The sequence below is a fragment of the Amblyraja radiata genome, chromosome 43, assembly GCF_010909765.2.
Source record: "Amblyraja radiata isolate CabotCenter1 chromosome 43, sAmbRad1.1.pri, whole genome shotgun sequence".
In the NCBI taxonomy this organism is placed as follows: domain Eukaryota; kingdom Metazoa; phylum Chordata; class Chondrichthyes; order Rajiformes; family Rajidae; genus Amblyraja; species Amblyraja radiata.
In genome coordinates, this window is record NC_045998.1 from 3,546,737 (window position 1) to 3,566,826 (window position 20,090).

A 20,090-nucleotide genomic window follows, 5' to 3' on the forward strand; every position below is an offset into this window, starting at 1 on the left:
TCCATCTCCAGCTCCATCTGCAGCTCTAGCTCCATCTCCAGCTCCAACTCCGTCGCCATCCCCAACTATAGCTGTAGCTCTAGCTCCAGCTCTCACTCAATCTCGATTTCCAGCTCCAGCTGCAGCTGTAGCTCCATCTCAAGCTCCAGCTCCATCTCCTGTTCCAGCTCCAACACTAGCTCTATCTCCAAATCCAACTCAATTTTCAACTGTAGCTCATGCTCCATCTCCAGCTCCTTCATTTCCAGCTCCGGCTTTATGTCCAACTCCAGCTCCAGCTCTAGCTCCATCTCCAGCTCTGTCTACAGCTCCCTCCAGCTCTAGCTTTAGCTCCCACTCCAGCACTAGTTCTAGCTCCATCTCCAGCACGAGCTCTAGCTCCATCTCCAGCTCTAGCTCAATCTCCATCTCGAGCTCAATTTCCAGCTCTAGCTCTAGCTCCGTCTACAGCGTCAGTTCCATCTCCAGCTCCAGCGCCATCTCCATCTCCATCTCCATCTCCATCTCCATCTCCATCTCCATCCCCATCTCCATCTCCAGCCCCAGCTCTAGCTCCAGTTCCATCTACATCTCTAGCTCTATCTCCAGCTCCAGCTCCATCCCCATCTCCAGCTCTAGCTCGATCGCAATCTCCAGCTATAGCTCTAGCTCCAGCTCTAGCTCCATCTCAATCTGGTTAAAGTCTGGTCAGAGGAAGCGGACTTCACACTTCAGCAGTGTTTTGGAAACACTGACTGGAAGGCGTTTGCAGCCCAGGCCACCCTTGACTCCCACACGGACATTGATTCCTACACATCCTCTGTTCTGGACTTTATAAACTCCACCATCAATAGTGTCACCTCCCTCAAACAGGTGACCATATTCCCGAATCAGAAGCCATGGATGAACAGCGAGGTCAGGCTACTGCTGAAAGCACGGGACACCGCTTTCAGGTCAGGCGATGCTCGAGCCTACAGTTCAGCCAGGGCTAACCTGAAGAGGGGCATCAAGAAGGCCAAGCACTGCCATAAGCTCAGGATTGAGGAGCACTTCAACAACAACTCCGACCCCCGACGCATGTGGCAAGGCATCCAGGCCATCACGGACTACAGACCCTCCAACACCACCCCCACATCCAGCGACGCCTCCTTCCTTGAGGAGCTTAACCACTTCTATGGCCGCTTCGACAGGGACAATCTAGAGACAGCCATCAAGGCTGTGCTACCTGCCGATCACCAACCCCTCACACTCACCCCCTACGACGTATACGTGGCACTGAGTAGGACTAATGCACGTAAAGCTGCTGGCCCTGACGGCATCCCCGGGCGCGTGCTCAGGGCCTGTGCTGCGCAGCTGACAGACGTCTGGACTGACATCTTCAACCTGTCACTTGCCCAAGCAGTTGTCCCCACGTGCCTTAAATCCACCTCCATCGTGCCAGTGCCAAAACACTCCACTGCGGCAAGCCTCAACGACTTCCGCCCAGTTGCACTTACCCCCATCATCACCAAGTGCTTCGAGAGGCTGGTCCTGGCACACCTCAAAAGCTGCCTACCCCCCACACTGGATCCCTATCAGTTTGCCTACCGCAAGAACAGGAGTACGGAGGATGCCATCTCAACGGCACTTCACTCCGCCCTCTCCCACCTCGACAACAGAGACACTTACGTAAGAATGCTGTTCATCGATTACAGCTCAGCATTCAACACCATTATACCATCAAAACTGATCACCAAACTCGGTAACCTGGGCATCGACCCCTCCCTCTGCAACTGGATACTGGACTTTCTAACCAACAGACCCCAGTCTGTTAGGTTAGACAAGCACACCTCTTCAACCCTCACCCTGAACACCGGCGTTCCACAGGGCTGTGTGCTGAGCCCCCTCCTCTACTCCCTCTTCACCTATGACTGCACACCTGTACATGGTACTAACACCATCATCAAGTATGCAGATGATACAACGGTGATTGGCCTCATCAGCAACAACGATGAGTCGGCCTACAGGGAGGAGGTCCAGCACTTAGCAGCATGGTGCGCTGACAACAACCTGGCCCTTAACTCCAAGAAGACCAAGGAGCTCATTGTAGACTTCAGGAAGTCCAGGGGCGGCACGCACACCCCCATCCACATTAACGGGACGGAGGTGGAACGTGTTTCTAGCTTCAGGTTCCTGGGAGTCAACATCTCCGATGCCCTCTCTTGGACCCACAATACCTCAACTCTGATCAAGAAGGCTCACCAGCGTCTCTTCTTCCTGAGGAGACTGAAGAAGGTCCATCTGTCTCCTCAGATCCTGGTGAACTTCTACCGCTGCACCATCGAGAGCATCCTTACCAACTGCATCACAGTATGGTATGGCAACTGCTCTGTCTCCGACCGGAAGGCATTGCAGAGGGTGGTGAAAATTGCCCAACGCATCACCGGTTCCTCGCTCCCCTCCATTGAGTCTGTCCAAAGCAAGCGTTATCTGCGGAGGGCGCTCAGCATCGCCAAGGACTGCTCTCACCCCAACCATGGACTGTTTACCCTCCTACCATCCGGGAGGCGCTACAGGTCTCTCCGTTGCCGAACCAGCAGGTCCAGGAACAGCTTCTTCCCGGCGGCTGTCACTCTACTCAACAACGTACCTCGGTGACTGCCAATCACCCCCCCACCCCCCGGACACTTATTATCACTTATTATTATTTATTTAAATCATTTGCTATGTCGCTCTTCCAGGGAGATGCTAAATGCATTTCGTTGTCTCTGTACTGTACACTGACAATGACAATTAAAATTGAATCTGAATCTGAATCTGAATCTCCAGCTCCAGCTGTCGCTCCATCTCCAGCTCCCTCCTGATCCAGATACAGCTCCAGCTCCAGCTCATTCTCCAACTGCTGCTTCAGCTCCATCCTCAGCTCCATCTCCAGCTCCAGCTCAATCTCCACCTCAAACCAGCCTCATCTTCTGCTCCAGCTGTAGCACCAGTTGTAGCTCCATCTCCATCTCCAGCTCAATCTTCAGCTCTTGCCGTAGCTTCAACTCCTGCTCCATCTCCAACAATAGCTCAAGCTCCAACTTCAACTCAATTTTCAGCAGTCGATCATGCTCCATCTCCAGCTCCGGCTCCATCTCCAGCTCCGGCTTTATCTCCAGTTCCTGCTCCAGCTCTAGCTCTATCCCCAGCTCTATAGCCAGCTCCCTCCAGTTCTAGCTTTAGCTCCATCTCCAACCATATAACCATATAACCATATAACCATATAACCATATAACAATTACAGCACGGAAACAGGCCATCTCGACCCTTCTAGTCCGTGCCGAACACATAATCTCCCCTAGTCCCATATACCTGCGCTCAGACCATAACCCTCCATTCCTTTCCCATCCATATAACTATCCAATTTATTTTTAAATGATAAAAACGAACCTGCCTCCACCACCTTCACTGGAAGCTCATTCCACACAGCTACCACTCTCTGAGTAAAGAAGTTCCCCCTCATGTTACCCCTAAACTTCAGTCCCTTAATTCTCAAGTCATGTCCCCTTGTTTGAATCTTCCCTACTCTCAGTGGGAAAAGCTTTTCCACGTCAACTCTGTCTATCCCTCTCATCATTTAAAAAACCTCTATCAAGTCCCCCCTTAACCTTCTGTGCTCCAAAGAATAAAGCCCTAACTTGTTCAACCTTTCTCTGTAACTTAGTTGCTGAAACGCAGGCAACATTCTAGTAAATCTCCTCTGTACTCTCTCTATTTTGTTGACATCCTTCCTATAATTAGGCGACCAAAATTGTACACCATACTCCAGAATTGGCCTCACCAATGCCTTGTACAATTTTAACATTACATCCCAACTTCTATACTCAATGCTCTGATTTATAAAGGCCAGCACACCAAAAGCTTTCTTTACCACCCTATCTACATGAGATTCCACTTTCAGGGAACTGTGCACAGTTATTCCCAGATCCCTCTGTTCACCTACATTCTTCAATTCCCTACCATTTACCATGTACGTCCTATTTTGATTTGTCCTGCCAAGATGTAGCACCTCACACTTATCAGCATTAAACTCCATCTGCCATCTTTCAGCCCACTCTTCCAACTGGCATAAATCTCTCTGTAGACTTTGAAACTCTACTTCATTACCCGCAACCCCACCTATCTTAGTATCATCTGCATACTTACTAATCCAATTTACCACACCATCGTCCAGATCATTGATGTACATGACAAACAACAGTGGACCCAACACAGATCCCTGTGGCACCCCACTCGTCACTGGCCTCCAACCTGACAAACAACCATCCACCATTACTCTCTGGCATCTCCCATTCAGCCACTGTTGAATCCATCTTGCTACTCCACCATTAATACCCAACCATTGAACCTTCTTAACCAACCTTCCATGAGGAACCTTGTCAAAGGCCTTACTGAAGTCCATATACACAACATCCACTGCTTTACCCTCATCAATTTCCCGAGTAACATCTTCAAAAAATTCAAGAAGATTAGTTAAACATGACCTTCCAGGCACAAATCCATGTTGACTGTTCCTAATCAGACCCTGTTTATCCAGATGCTTATATATATTATCTCTAAGTATTCTTTCCATTAATTTGCCCACCACTGACGTCAAACTAACAGGTCTATAATTGCTAGGTTTACTCTTAGACCCCTTTTTAAACAATGGAACAACATGCGCAGTACGCCAATCCTCCGGCACTATTCCCGTTTCTAATGACATTTGAAATATTTCTGCCATAGCCCCTGCTATTTCTACACTAACTTCCCTCAATGTCCTAGGGAATATCCTGTCCGGACCTGGAGACTTATCCACTTTTATATTTCTCAAAAGTGTCAGTACTTCCTCTTCTTTGATCCTCATAGTTTCCATAGCTACTCTACTTGTTTCCCTTACCTCACATAATTCAATATCCTTCTCCTTGGTGAATACCGAAGAAAAGAAACTGTTCAATATCTCCCCCATCTCTTTTGGCTCTGCAGATAGTTGGCCACTCTGACTCTCTAATGGACCAATTTTATCCCTCGTTATCCTTTTGCTATTAATATAGCGGTAGAAACCCTTCGGATTTACTTTTACCTTACTTGCCAAAGCAACCTCATATCTTCTTTTAGCTTTTCTAATTTCTTTCTTAAGATTCTTTTTACATTCTTTATACTCCTCAAGCACCTCATTTACTCCATGCTGCCTATAACTATTGTAGATCTCCCTCTTTTTCCGAACCAAGTGTCCAATTTCCCTTGAAAACCATGGCTCTTTACAATTTTTACGATTTCCTTTCAACCGAACAGGGACATAAAGATTCTGTACTCTTAAAATGTCACCTTTAAATGTACTCCATTTCTCTTCCACATCTTTCCCATAAAACAAACTGTCCCAATTTACTCCTTTTAAATCCTTTCGCATCTCCTCAAAGTTAGCCTTTCTCCAATCAAAAATCTCAACCCTAGGTCCAGTTTTGTCCCTCTCCATAATTATATTGAAACTAATGGTATTGTGATCACTGGACCCGAACTGTTCCCCAACGCATACCTCTGCCACCTGACCCATCTCATTTCCTAACAGGAGGTCCAGTACCGCCCCTTCTCTAGTAGGTACTTCTATGTATTGTTGCAAAAAACTATCCTGCACACATTTTACAAACTCCAACCCATCCAGCCCATTTACAGAATGTGTTTCCCAGTCTATGTGTGGAAAATTGAAATCTCCCACAATCACTACCTTGTGCTTACTACTAATATCTGCAATCTCCTTACATATTTGCTCTTCCAATTCTCGCTCCCCATTTGGCGGTCTATAATACACCCCTATAAGTGTTGCTACCCCTTTCCCATTTCTCAGTTCCACCCAAATAGCCTCCCTAGACGAGCCCTCTAATCTATCCTGCCAAAGCACTGCTGTAATATCTTCCCTGATAAGCAATGCAACACCTCCACCTCTTGCCCCTCCAATTCTATCACACCTGAAGCAACGAAATCCTGGAATATTTAGTTCCAATCACAGCCCTCCTGCAACCATGTTTCACTGATCGCCACAACATCATACTTCCAGGTGTCAATCCAGGCTCTAAGTTCATCCACTTTTCTTACAATGCTCCTAGCATTAAAATATACACATTTAAGAAACCCACCCTCTCTTATTCTCTGATTATTGTCTTTTTCTTCTCTCTCCCCTACATTTTGGGTCAGAGTGCTACCATTCTCTGCCCCCTGCTTCACACACTGACTGCTAGCTTTCCCAATTTGAGTCCCTCCCCCCAACCATACTAGTTTAAAGTCTCCCCAGTAGCCTTTGCAAATCTCCCCGCCAGGATATTGGTCCCCCTTGAGTTCAAGTGCAACCCGTCCTTTCTGTACAGGTCGCACCTTCCCCAAAAGAGGTCCCAATGATCCAGAAACTTGAATCCATACCCACTGCATCAGTCCCTCATCCACGCATTTATTCTCCACCTCGCTCGATTCCTACTCTCACTGTCGCGTGGCACAGGCAGTAATCCTGAGATTGTTACCTTTCCAGTCCTTCTCCTTAACTCTCTACCTAACTCCCTAAATTCTTCTTTCAGGACCTCTTCTCTTTTTCTACCTATGTCGTTGGTACCTATATGTACCACAACCTCAGGCTCCTCTCCCTCCCATTTCAGGATTTCTTGGACACGTTCAGACACATCCCTGACCCTGGCACCAGGGAGGCAAACTACCATCCGGGACTCCTGTCTGCGTCCACAGAATCGCCTATCCGACCCCCTGACTATAGAGTCCCCTATTACAATTGCCCTCCCCTTCTTTTTCTTACCCTTCTGAGCAACCGGACCGGTCTTTGTGCCAGAGGCCCGGCCGCGGTCGCTGCCCCCTGGTAGGCTGTCTCCCCCACCCTTACTCAAGCATGATTACTTATTTTCAAGGTGTACAGCCACCGGGGTACTCACCAGTCCCTGCCTCTGCCCGTTGACCTTCCTAACTGTGACCCAGTTTTCTGTCTCCCGTGGTCTTGGAGTGACCACCTCCCTGTAACTCCTTTCTATGACCTCCTCGCTCTCCCTGAGCAGACAGAGGTCATCGAATTGCGGCTCCAGGTTCCTGACACGGTCCCTTAGGAGCCCCATCTCGACGCACCTAGCGCAGATGTGGACGTCTGGAGAGCACTCCGACTCCATGACCTCCCACATCTGACATCCAGAACAGTAAACTGCCCTGGCCCTCATTCTCCCCCTTATCCAAATACAATAAAGCCTTACAATTACAATACAAATACAATACAAGCCAATCAGCTGCTTCCGCTGGTCCTCTTGCACCAATCAGAGGCTTCCACCAGAATCAGAATCCTTCTCTGGAAGTGAGATGGAACGTTGCAGATTTGGGTTCCTCACAGCTCCAGGTAAGTCCTCCTCTCACCAACGGCTCCCCGGGCCTCTGTAGAAGCAAACCCCGCGCTGTATTTATACTCACAGCTCCAGGTAAGTCATCCTCTCACCAACGGCTCCCCGGGCCTCTGTAGAAGCAACCCCGCGCTGTATTTATACTCACAGCTCCAGGTAAGTCCTCCTCTCACCAACGGCTCCCCGGGCCTCTGTAGAAGCAAACCCCGCGCTGTATTTATACTCACAGCTCCAGGTAAGTCCTCCTCTCACCAACGGCTCCCCGGGCCTCTGTAGAAGCAACCCCGCGCTGTATTTATACTCACAGCTCCAGGTAAGTCCTCCTCTCACCAACGGCTCCCCGGGCCTCTGTAGAAGCAACCCCGCGCTGTATTTATACTCACAGCTCCATGTAAGTCCTCCTCTCACCAACGGCTCCCCGGGCCTCTGTAGTAGCAAACCCCGCGCTGTATTTATACTCACAGCTCCAGGTAAGTCCTCCTCTCACCAACGGCTCCCCGGGCCTCTGTAGAAGCAACCCCGCGCTGTATTTATACTCACAGCTCCAGGTAAGTCCTCCTCTCACCAACGGCTCCCCGGGCCTCTGTAGAAGCAACCCCGCGCTGTATTTATACTCACAGCTCCAGGTAAGTCCTCCTCTCACCAACGGCTCCCCGGGCCTCTGTAGAAGCAAACCCCGCGCTGTATTTATACTCACAGCTCCAGGTAAGTCCTCCTCTCACCAACGGCTCCCCGGGCCTCTGTAGAAGCAAACCCCGCGCTGTATTTATACTCACAGCTCCAGGTAAGTCCTCCTCTCACCAACCTCCTCTCACCACTAGCTCTTGCTCCTGCTCCATCTGCAGCGCCAGCTCCATCTCCAGCGCCATCTCCAGCTCCATGTCCAGCACAATCTCCAGCTCCAGCTCCAGCTCCAACCCCATCTCCATCTCAAGCTCTAGCTCCAGGTCCATCTCCTGCTCCATCTCCAGCTCCAGCTACAGCTCTATCTGCAACTCTAGCTCCATCTCCATCTCCATCTCCAGTTTCAGCCATCTCCAGCTCCAGCGCCATCTCCATCTTCAGCCATATCTCCAGCTCTAGCTTCATCTCCATCTCCTACTCTAGATATAGCCCCATCTCCTGCACCCTCCAGCTCTAGCTCCATCTCCAGCTCCATCTACAGCTCGAGCTCCAGGTCCATCACCAGTTCTAGCCCTATCTCCAGCTCCATCACCAGCTCTAGCCCTATCTCCAGCTCTAGCTCCATCTCCATCTCAGACGCCAGCTCTAGCTCTTGCTCCATTTCAAGCTCCATCTCCAGCTTCTGCTCCAGCTCCAGCTCCAGCTCCATCTCCAGCTCTATCTCCAGCTCGCCACAGCTCCAGCTTTAACTCCGTCTCCGGCTCTAGCTCCAGCTCCATCTCCAGCTCAATCTCCAGCACCAGCTCCAGTTCCAGCTCCATCTCCAACTCCAGATCCAGCTCCATCTCCAGTCGAATCTCGATCTCTAGCTCCATCCTAGTGGCGGCGCGGCTCTGGCTGCAGCGGCTCTCCGGCAGTCCTGTTTGTTTTGTGTTTTTTTTGTGTTGTTTATTTTCGTTTTGGTTAGTCTAGTTTTGGTTTTTAGTTTCTGTTTTGGGGGGGGGGTTGAAACGGGGCTTGCTGTCTCTCCCTGCGGGGGAATGCGACTTTTTGTCGTATTCCCCTTCTCTGCCTCCGTCTGCGCTGAGGCCCTAATGGCGGAGCTGGCGACCTCTAGGCTCAGGAGGCAGAGCCCGCCAGGACTCGCCCTGAGCTCGCTCTCGTGAGGGCGGCCCGATTCGGGGCTAGAACAGGGCTTCCGTGAGGGACTGTGACGCTCCCGTGAGGGCGGCCGGCCCGAGGAAGGAACGGTGCTCCCGTCAGAGTGGCCGAGCTCGGGAAGGTACGGCGCTCCTAGCCCGAGGGAGGAGCGGCGCCCAGTCGGGGCGGCCCAGCCCGAGGGAGGAGCGGTGCCCGGTCGGGGATGGCCCAGCCCGAGGGAGCAGCGGCGCCCGGTCGGGGCGGCCCAGCCCGAGGGAGGAGCGGCGCCCAGTCGGGGCGGCCCAGCCCGAGGGAGGAGCGGTGCCCAGTGGGGGCGGCCCAGCCCGAGGGAGGAGCGGCGCGCAGTCGGGGCGGCCTGGCGCGAGGCTGAGACGGTGGCAGTACTCACGTGAGGGCGATCCGGCTCGGGGCTGGAACGGTGCTCCGGTGGCTTGGACGGTGTTATGGCGATGGTGGCCTGAGTCCGGGGTTCGGCCGCGGGCCATCGGCTGCGTCAGCAGGACTGGTGGGCGGCAGCTTCGACCAACCCGGGCCGCGGTGTTTGAGCCGCGGGACAGGTTTTAACATCGCCCAAGGGGTATCGCCTCAGCGCAGAGGGAGAAGAGGAGGGAAGAGACTGGAGACCTAAGACTTTTGCCTCCATCACAGTGAGGAGATGTTGGGTGGACTCACTGTGGTGGATGTTAATATGTGTTTATTGTTGTTTTTTATTGTATTGTATTGTATGTATGACTGCTTCAATTTCGTTCAGACTTCGGTCTGAATGACATTAAAGGTTATCTTTATCTTTATCTTTATCTTATCTTTATCTCCAGCTCCAGAATCTCCAGCGATAGCTCCATTTCCATCACCAGTTCTATCTTCATCTCCAGCTCCATTCCAGCTCCAGCCCCATTGCCAGCTCCAGCTCCATCTCCAGCTCCAGCTCCAGCTCCAGTTCTAGTTTCATCTCCAGATCCAGCCCCATTTCCAGCTCTAGCTCCAGTTCCATCTCCATTTCTAGTTCCATCTCGAGCTCCACCTACAGCAGCTCCATATCTACCTCCATCTCAAGCTCCATCTGCAGCTGCAGCTCCATCTCCTGCTCCATTTCAAGCTCCATCTCCAGCTCCAGCTCCAGCTCCATCTCCAGCTCTATCTCCATCCAACTCCAGATCCAGCTCCATCTCCTGCTCCATTTCAAGCTCCATCTCCAGCTCCAGCTACAGCTCCATCTCCAGCTCCATCTCCAGCTCTATCTCCAACTCCAGATCCAGCTCCATCTCCAGCTCCAGCTCCAGCTCCAGAATCTCCAGCGATAGCTCCTCCATCTCCAACTCCAGATCCAACTCCAGCTCCATCTCCAGTTCCATCTGGAGCTCCATCTCCAGCAGCTCCATATGTACCTCAATCTCAAGCTCCATCTGCAGCTGCAGCTCCATCTCCTGTTCCAGTTCTAGCTCCAGCTCCAACGCCAGCTCCTGCTCCAACACCAGCTCCATTTCCGAATCTAGCGCCATCTCTATCTCCAGCTCCATCTCCAGCTCCATCACTAGCTCCATCTCCATCTCCATCTCAAACTTCAGCTCCATCTTCAGCACCAGCTCCAACTCCACCTCAATCTCCAGCTCCTCCAGCTACATCTCCGGCTATATCTCCATCTCCAGCTCCATCTCCATCTCCAGCTCCAGCTCCATCTCCATATCTAGCTCCATCTCCATCTCCATTTCAAGTTCCATCTCGAGCTCCATCTGCAGCAGCTGCATACCTACCGACATCTTTAGTCCCATCTGCAGCTTTAACTCCAACTCCTGCTCCAGTTCTAGCTGAATCTCCTGCTCTATCTCTAGCTCCAGCTCCAACACCAGCTCCAGTTTCATTACCAGGTCCATCCCCCGCTCCAGCTCCATCTCCATCTCCAGCTCCATCTCAAACTCTATTTCCAGCGCATCTTCAGCTCCAGTTCCAGCTCTCGCTTCATCTCCAGCTCCATCTCCTGCTCCATCTCCAGCTCCATCTGGAGCTCCAGCTCCAGCCCCATCTCCAGCTCTAGCTCCAGCTCCATCTGTTGATCCATCTCCAGCTCCAGTTCAAGCTCCAGCTCCAGCCAGCTCCATCTTCTGCTCCAGCTGTAGATCCAGTTCCAACTCATTCTCCACCCATAGCCCTAGCTCCATCTCCAGATTTAGCTCCTGACCCATCTCCAGGTCTCTCCAGCTCTAGCTCCATCTCCACTCCATTCCAGCTCCATCTCCATTGCCACCTCGAGCTCCAGCTCCATCTCCAGCTCCATCTCCAGCTCTATCTCCAGCTCACCACAGCTCCAGCTTTAACTCCATCTCCGGCTCTATCTCCAGCTCCATCTCCAGCTCCAGCTCCAGTTCCAGCTCCATCTCCAACTCCAGATCCAGCTCCATCTCCAGCACTATCTCCAGCTCACCACAACTCCAGCTTTAACTCCATCTCCGGCTTTAGCTCCAGCTCCAGCTCCATCTCCAGCTCTATCTCCAACTCCAGATCCAGCTCCATCTCCGGCTCCAGCTCCAGCTCCAGAATCTCCAGCGATAGCTCCTCCATCTCCAACTCCAGATCCAACTCCAGCTCCATCTCCAGTTCCACCTGGAGCTCCATCTCCAGCAGCTCCATATCTACCTCAATCTCAAGCTCCATCTGCAGCTGCAGTTCCATCTCCTGCTCCAGTTCTAGCTCCAGCTCCAACGCCAGCTCCTGCTCCAACACCAGCTCCATTTCCAAATCTAGCGCCATCTCTATCTCCAGCTCCATCTCCAGCTCCATCTCCAGCTCCATCTCCATCTCAAACTTCAGCTCCATCTCCAGCACCAGCTCCAACTCCACCTCAATCTCCAGCTCCTCCAGCTACACCTCCGGCTATATCTCCATCTCCAGCTCCAGCTCCAGCTCCATCTACTGTTCTAGCTCCATTTCCATCTCCATTTCAAGTTCCATCTCGAGCTCCATCTGCAGCAGCTGCATACCTACCGACATCTTTAGTCCCATCTGCAGCTTTAACTCCAACTCCTGCTCCAGTTCTAGCTGCATCTCCGGCTCTATCTCTAGCTCCAGCTCCTACACCAGCTCCAGTTTCATTACCAGGTCCATCCCCCGCTCCAGCTCCATCTCCATCTCCAGCTCCATCTCAAACTCTATTTCCAGCGCATCTTCAGCTCCAGTTCCAGCTCTCGCTTCATCTCCAGCTCCATCTCCTGCTCCATCTCCAGCTCCATCTGGAGCTCCAGCTCCAGCCCCATCTCCAGCTCTAGCTCCAGCTCCATCTGTTGATCCATCTCCAGCTCCAGTTCAAGCTCCAGCTCCAGCCAGCTCCATCTTCTGCTCCAGCTGTAGTTCCAGTTCCAACTCATTCTCCACCCATAGCCCTAGCTCCATCTCCAGATTTAGCTCCTGACCCATCTCCACGTCTCTCCATCTCTAGCTCCATCTCCACTCCATTCCAGCTCCAGCTCCATTGCCACCTCGACCTCCAGCTCCATCTCCAGCTCCATCTCCAGCTGCAGCTCCAGTTGTAGCTCCATCTCCAGCTCCAGCCCCATCTCCAGCTCTAGCTCCAGCTCCATCTCCATTTCAAGTTCCATCTGTAGCTCCATCTCCAGCAGCTCCATATCTACCTCCATCTCAAGCTCCATCTGCAGATGCAGCTCCATCTCCTGCTCCAGTTCTAGCTCCAGCTCCAACACCAGCTCCTGCTCCAACACTAGCTCCATCTCCAAATCTAGCGCCATCTCTATCTCCAGCTCCATCTCCAGCTCCATCTTCAGCTCCATCTCCAGCTCCAGCTCCATCTCAAACTTCAGCTCCATCTCCAGCACCAGCTCCATCTCCACCTCAATCTCCAGCTCCTCCAGCTACATCACCGGCTATATCTCCATCTCAAGCTCCAGCTCCATTTCTTGTTCTAGCTCCATCTCCATCTCCATTTCTAGTTCCATCTCGAGCTCCATCTACAGCAACTGCATACCTACCGATATCTTTAGTCCCATCTGCAGCTTTAGCTCCATCTCCTGCTCCAGTTCTAGCTGCATCTCCGGCTCTATCTCTAGCTCCAGCTCCAACACCAGCTCCAGCTTCATTACCAGCTCCATCCCCCGCTCCAGCTCCATCTCCATCTCCAGCTCCATCTCAAACTCTATTTCCAGCACAACTTCAGCTCCAGTTCCAGCTCTCGCTCCATCTCCAGCTCCATCTCCTGCTCCATCTCCAGCTCCATTTGGAGCTCCAGCTCTAGCTCCATCTCCAGCTCTAGCTCCAGCTCCATCTGTTGATCCATCTCCAGCTCCAGTTCAAGCTCCAGCTCAAGCCAGCTCCATCTTCTGCTCCAGCTGTAGATCCAGTTCCAACTCATTCTCCACCCATAGCCCTAGCTCCATCTCCAGATTTAGCTCCTGACCCATCTCCAGGTCTCTCCAGCTCTAGCTCCATCTCCACTCCATTCCAGCTCCATCTCCATTGCCACCTCGAGCTCCAGCTCCATCTCCAGCTCCATCTCCAGCTACAGCTCCAGTTCTAGCTCCATCTCCAGCTCCATCTCCATCTCCATTTCTAATTCCATCTCGAGCTCCATCTCCAGCATCTCCATATCTACCTCCAAGCTTCATCTGCAGTTGCAACTCCATCTCCTGCTCCACTGCTTGCTCCATCTCTAGCTCCAGCTCCAACACCAGCTCCAGCTCCAACACCATCTCCATCTCCAACTCAAGCGCCATATCCATCTCCATCTCCAGCTCCAGCTTCATCTCCAGCTCCATCTCCAGCTCCATCTCCAGCTCCAGCTCCATCTATAACTCCAGCTCCATCTCCAACACCAGCTCGAACTCCACCTCAATCTCCAGCTCCTCCAGCTACATCTCCAGCTATATCTCCATCTCCAGCTCCAGCTCCACCACCTGCTCTAGCTCCATCTCCATCTCCATTTCCATTTCTAATTCCATCTCGAGCTCCATCTGCAGCAGCTGCATGTCTACCGACATCTCCAGTCCCATCTTCAGCTGTAGCTCCATCTCCTGCTCCAGTTCTCGCTGCATCTCCGGCTCTATCTCTAGCCCCAGCTCCAACACCAGCTCCAGCTTCATTACCAGCTCCATCCCCCGCTCCAGCTCCATCTCCATCTCCGTCTCCTGCACCATAATCCATCTCCATCTCCAGCTCTCGCTCCATCCCCAGCTCCAGTACCAGCTCCATTACCAGCTCCAGCTCCAGCTCCATCTCCAGCTCCATCTCCAGCTCCTACTCCGTCTCCTGCTCCATATCCAGCTCCATATCCAGCTGCATCTCCAGCTGCATCTCCAGCACCAGCTCCAACTCCAGCTCCTCCAGCGACATCTCCAGCTCTATCTCCATCTCCATCTCCAGCTCCATCTCCTGCTCTCGCTCCATCTCCATCTCCAATTCTAGTTTCATCTCGAGCTCCATTTCCAGCAGCTCCATATCTACCTCCGTCTCCTGTTCCATCTGCAGCTGTAGATCCATCTCTTGCTCCAGGTCCAGCTCCATCTCCAGCTCCATCTCCAGCACCATCTTCAGTTCCATTTCCAGCTCTCGCTCCATCTCCAGCTCCTGCTCCATCTCCAGCTCCATCTCCAGCTCCATCTCCAGCTCCATCTCGAGCTCCAGCTCCAGCTCCAACTCCAGCTCTAGCTCCAGCTCCATCTCTTGATCCATCTCCTGCTCCATCTCCAGCTCCATCTGGAGCTCCAGCTCTAGCTCCATCTCCAGCTCTAGCTCCAGCTCCATCTGTTGATCCATCTCCAGTTCAAGCTCCAGCTCAAGCCAGCGCCATCTTCTGCTCCAGCTGTAGATCCAGTTCCAACTCATGCTCCACCCATAGCCCTAGCTCCATCTCCAGATTTAGCTCCTGACCCAACTCCAGGTCTCTCCAGCTCTAGCTCCATCTCCACTCCATTCCAGCTCCAGCTCCATTGCCACATCGAGCTCCAGCTCCATCTCCAGCTCCATCTCCAGCTGCAGCTCCAGTTCTATCTCCATCTCCAGCTACAGCCCCATCTCCAGCTCTAGCTCCATCTCCATCTCCATTTCTAGCTCCATCTCGAGCTCCATCTCCAGCAGCTCCATATCTACCTCCAAGCTTCATCTGCAGCTGCAGCTCCATATCCTGCTCCACTGCTTACTCCATCTCTAGCTCCAGCTCCAACACCAGCTCCAGCTCCAACACCATCTCCATCTCCAACTCTAGCGCCATATCCATCTCCATCTCCAGCTCCAGCTTCATCTCCAGCTCCATCTCCAGCTCCATCTCCAGCTCCAGCTCCAGCTCCATCTCTAACTCCAGCTCCATCTCCAACACCAGCTCGAACTCTACCTCAATCTCCAGCTCCTCCAGCTACATCTACAGCTATATCTCCATCTCCAGCTCCAGCTCCACCACCTGCTCTAGCTCCATCTCCATCTCCATTTCCATTTCTGATTCCATCTCGAGCTCCATATGCAGCAGCTGCATGTCTACCGACATATCCAGTCCCATCTGCAGCTGTAGCTCCATCTCCTGCTCGAGTTCTAACTGCATCTCCGGCTCTATCTCTAGCTCCAGCTCCAACACCAGCTCCAGCTTCATTACCAGCTCCATCCCCCGCTCCAGCTCCATCTCCATCTCCGTCTCCTGCACCATAATCCAGCTCCATCTCCAGCTCTCGCTCCATCCCCAGCTCCAGTACCAGCTCCATTACCAGCTCCATTACCAGCTCCAGCTCCAGCTCCATCTCCAGCTCCATTTCCTGCTCTACCTCCATCTCCAGTTCCAATTCTAGTTCCAACTCTCGCTCCATCCCCAGCTCTATCTCCAGCTCTAGCTCCAGCTCCATCTTCAGCTCCATCTTCACCTCCAGTTCCAGTACCATCTCCAGCTCCATCTCACGCGCAAGCTCCAACTCCATCACCAACTCCATCTCCAGCTCTAACTCCAAATCCAGCTCCTTCTCCAACTTCATCTCCAGCTCCATCTCCAGCTCCAGTTCCAACTTCATCTCCAGCTCAATCTGCAGGTCCAGTTCCAGCTCTCGCTCCATCTCCAGCTCCTGCTCCTGCTCCATCTCCATCTCGAGCTCCAGCTCCAGCTCCAACTCCAGCTCTAGCTCCAGCCAGCTCCATCTTCTGCTCCAGCTGTAGATCCATCTCCAGCTCAATCGCCACTCATATCTGAAGCTCCATCTCCAGATCTAGCTCCTGCCCCAGCACCAACTTCATCTCCAGTTCCATCTCCAGTTCAAATTCCAGCTCCATCTACATCTCCATATCTAGCTCCAGCTCCAACACCAGCTCCATCTCCAACTTTAGCGCCAGCCCCAGCTCCATCTCCAGCTCCCTCTCCAGCTTCAACTCCAACTCCATCTCCAGCTCCATCTCCAGCTCCATCTCCAGCTCCATCTCCAGCTGCATCTCCAGCTCCAGTTCCAACTTCATCTCCAGCTCAATCTGCAGGTCCAGTTCCTGCTCCATCTCCATCTCCAGTTCTCGTTTCATCTCCAGCTCCATCTCCAGCCTCATCTCCAGCTGTAGCTTCATCTCCTGCTCCAGTTCCAGCTCCATCTCCATCTCCAGCTCTAACCTCAACCCCAACTCCACCTGCTTCTCCAACTCTATCTGCAGCTCCATCATAAGCTCCAGATCCAGCTCCCGCTCCATCTCCAGCTCCATCTCCAGCTCCATCTCCAGCCTCGTCTCCAGCGTCTTCTCCAGCTCCATCTCCAGCTCCAGCTGCATCTCCATCTCCAGCTCCAGCTTCATCTCCAGCTCCAGCTCCAGCTCTACTCCAGCTCCATCTCCAGCTCCATCTCCAGCTCCATCTCCATCTCCAGCTCCATCCCCAGCTCCTTCTCCATCTCCAGCTCAATCTCCAACTCAAGCCAGCTCCATCTTCTGCTTCAGCCGCAGCTCCGTCTCCAGATCTAGCTCCAGATCTAGCTCCAGGTCCATCTCCATGTCGATCTCCAGGTCCATCTCCAGATCCATCTCCAGCTCCAACTCCAGCTCCAGCTCCAACCCCATCTCCATGTCCATGACCATCTCCATCTCTAGCTCCAACTTCATCTCCAGCTCTATCTCCAGGTCCATTTCCAGCTTCAGCTCCAGCTCCATATCCAGCTCTAATTCCAACTCCAGCTGCATCTCCAACTATCTCCAACTCCATCTTCCGCTCCAGTTCCAACTCTCGCTCCATCTCCAGCTCCATCTCCAGCTCCAACTCCAACTCCACCTGCATCTCCAACTCTATCTGCAGCTCCACCTTAAGCTCCAGTTCCAGCTCCCGCTCCATCTCCAGCTGCATTTCCAGCTCCATCTCTAGTTCCATCTCCATCTCCATCTCCATCTCCATCTCCAGCTCGATCGCCAGATCCATCTCCATCTCCAGCTCAATCCCCAGTTCAAACCAGCTCCATCTTCTGCTCCAGCGATAGCTCCATCTCCAGATCTAGTTCCAGGTCCATCTCCAGGTCCATCTCCAGCCCCATCTCCATGTCCATCTCCATCTCTAGCTCCAACTATATCGCCAGCTCTATCTCCTGGTCCATTTCCAGCTTCATCTCCATCTCCAGCTAATTCCTGCTGCTTCTCCAACTATCTCCAAATTCCATCGTCCGCTCCAGTTCCAGCTCACGCCAGCTGCATCTTCTGCTCCAGCTATAGCTCCATCTCCAGCTCCATTTCTAGCTCCATCTCCAACTTCATCTCCAGCTCGAGCTCCAAATTCATCTCCAGCTCCATCTCCATGTCCAGTTCCAGCTCCCATCTCCATCTCCATTACTAGTTCTATCTCCAGCTCCATCTCCAGCTCCATCTCCAGCTCCATCTCCAGCTCCAGCTCCATCTCCAGCTCCATCTCCAGCTCCAGCTCCAGCTCCAGCTCCATCTCCAGCTCCATCTGCAGCACCATCTCCAGCTCCTGCTCCTGCTCCATCTCCATCTCGAGCTCCAGCTCCATCTCCAGCTTCACCTCCAGCTCCATCTCCAGCTCCAGCTCAATCTCCAGCTCAAGCCATCGCTCCATCTTCTGCTCCAGCTATAGATCCATCTCCAGCTCAATCTCCAGCTCTTGCTCTAGCTCCATCTCCAGATCTAGCTCCAGCCCCATCTCCAGGTCCACCTCCAGCTCTAACTCCACCTCCACCTCCAGCTCCACCTCCTGCTCCAACTCCACCTCCAGCCCCATCTCCATCTCCAGCTCCAACACCAGATTCAGCTCCAAATCTAGCTCCAGCTCCCTCTCCAGCTCCCTCTCCAGCTCCCTCTCCGGCTCCCTCTCGAGCTCCCTCTCCAGTTCCCTCTCTAGCTCCATGTCCAGCTCCATCTCCAGCTCCATCTCCAGCTCCTGTTCCATCACCAGTTCCAGCTCCATCTCCAGCTGTATCTCCTGCTCCGTCTCGAGCTCCATCTCCAGCAGCCCCATATCTACCTCCATCTCCAGCTCCATCTACAGCTGTAGCTCCATCTCCTGCTCCAGTTCTAGCTGCATCTCCAGCTCCAGCTCCAGCTCTCGCTCCATCCCCAGCTCCATCTCCAGCTCTAGCTCAAGCTCAATTTCCATCTCCATCTCCTGCTCTAGCTCCATCTCCAGCCCCAGTTCTAGCTCCATCTCCAGCTGTATTTCCAGCTGTATTACCAACTCCAGCTGCATCTCCACCCCAAGATGCAGCTCCATCTTCAGCTCTAGCTCTAGCTCCATCTCCAGCTCTAAATCTAGCTCAATCTCCAGCTCAACTCCAGCTCCAGCTCCAGTTCCAGCTCCAACTCCAACTCTATCTCCAGCTCTAGCTCCATCTCCAGCTCCATGCCCAACTTCATCTCCAGCTCCAGCTCCAGCTGCAACTTCAGCTCTAGCTCCATCCCCAACTCCATCTCCATCTCCAGCTCCATGTCGAACTTCATCTCCATCCCCATCTCCATCCCCAGCTCCAGCTCCATTTCCAGCTCCAACTCCAACTCTATCTTCAGCTCTAGCTCCATCTCCAGCTCCATGCGCAACTTCATCTCCAGCTCCAGCTCCAGCTGCACCTTCAGCTCCAGCTCCATCCCCAACTCCATCTCCATCTCCAGCTCCATGTCCAACTTCATCTCCATCCCCATCCCCATCTCCAGCTCCATCCCAATCTCCAGCTCCATCCCCATCTCCAGATACAGCTCCATCTCCAGCTCTTGTTCCATCACCAGGTCAATCTCCAGCTCTAGATCCCTCTCCACCTCCATCTCCTGCTCTAGCTCTAGTTCTAGCTCCTGCTCCAGCTCCAACTCCTGCTCTAGCTCAAGCTCCATCTCCAGCTCCTCAAGCTCCAACTCCAGCTCTAGGTCTAGCTCCAGCTCCAGCTTCATCTCCAGCTCCAGCTCCAGGTCATCTCCAGCTCTAGCTCTAGCTCTAGTTCCATCTGCAGCTAAATCGACAGCTCCACCTCCATTTGCATGTCCACTTGCAGCTCCATCTCCAGCTCCATCGCCAGCTCCATCTCCAGGTCCACTCGCAGCTCCATCTGCAGCTCCATCTCCAGCTCCAGCTCCAACATCATCTCCATTTCCAGCCCTAGCCCCAGCTCCATCTTCAGTTCCATCTCCAGCTCTTGCTCCAGCTCCATCTCCATCTCCAGCTCCATCTCCAGCTCCATCGCCAGCTCCATCTCCAGATCCACTCGCAGCTCCATCTGCAGCTCCATCTCCAGCTCCAACATCATCTCCATTTCCAGCCCTAGCCCCAGCTCCATCTCAAGCTCCATTCCGGAAGTGGCGGCGCTGTGAAACGGCTGCGGCTCGCGTGCAGTCTGTCTGTTTTTACTTTTTTGTGTTGTTTTCTTTGTCTAGTTTAGTAATTGTTTTGGTCATTAGGTGGTGTTATGTGTGTGTGTGTGTGTGTGTGGGGGGGGGGGTGAAACAGGGCTTTCTGTCTCTCCCTTCGGGGGAATGCGACTTTCTTGTCGTATCCCCCTTCTCTTCCCC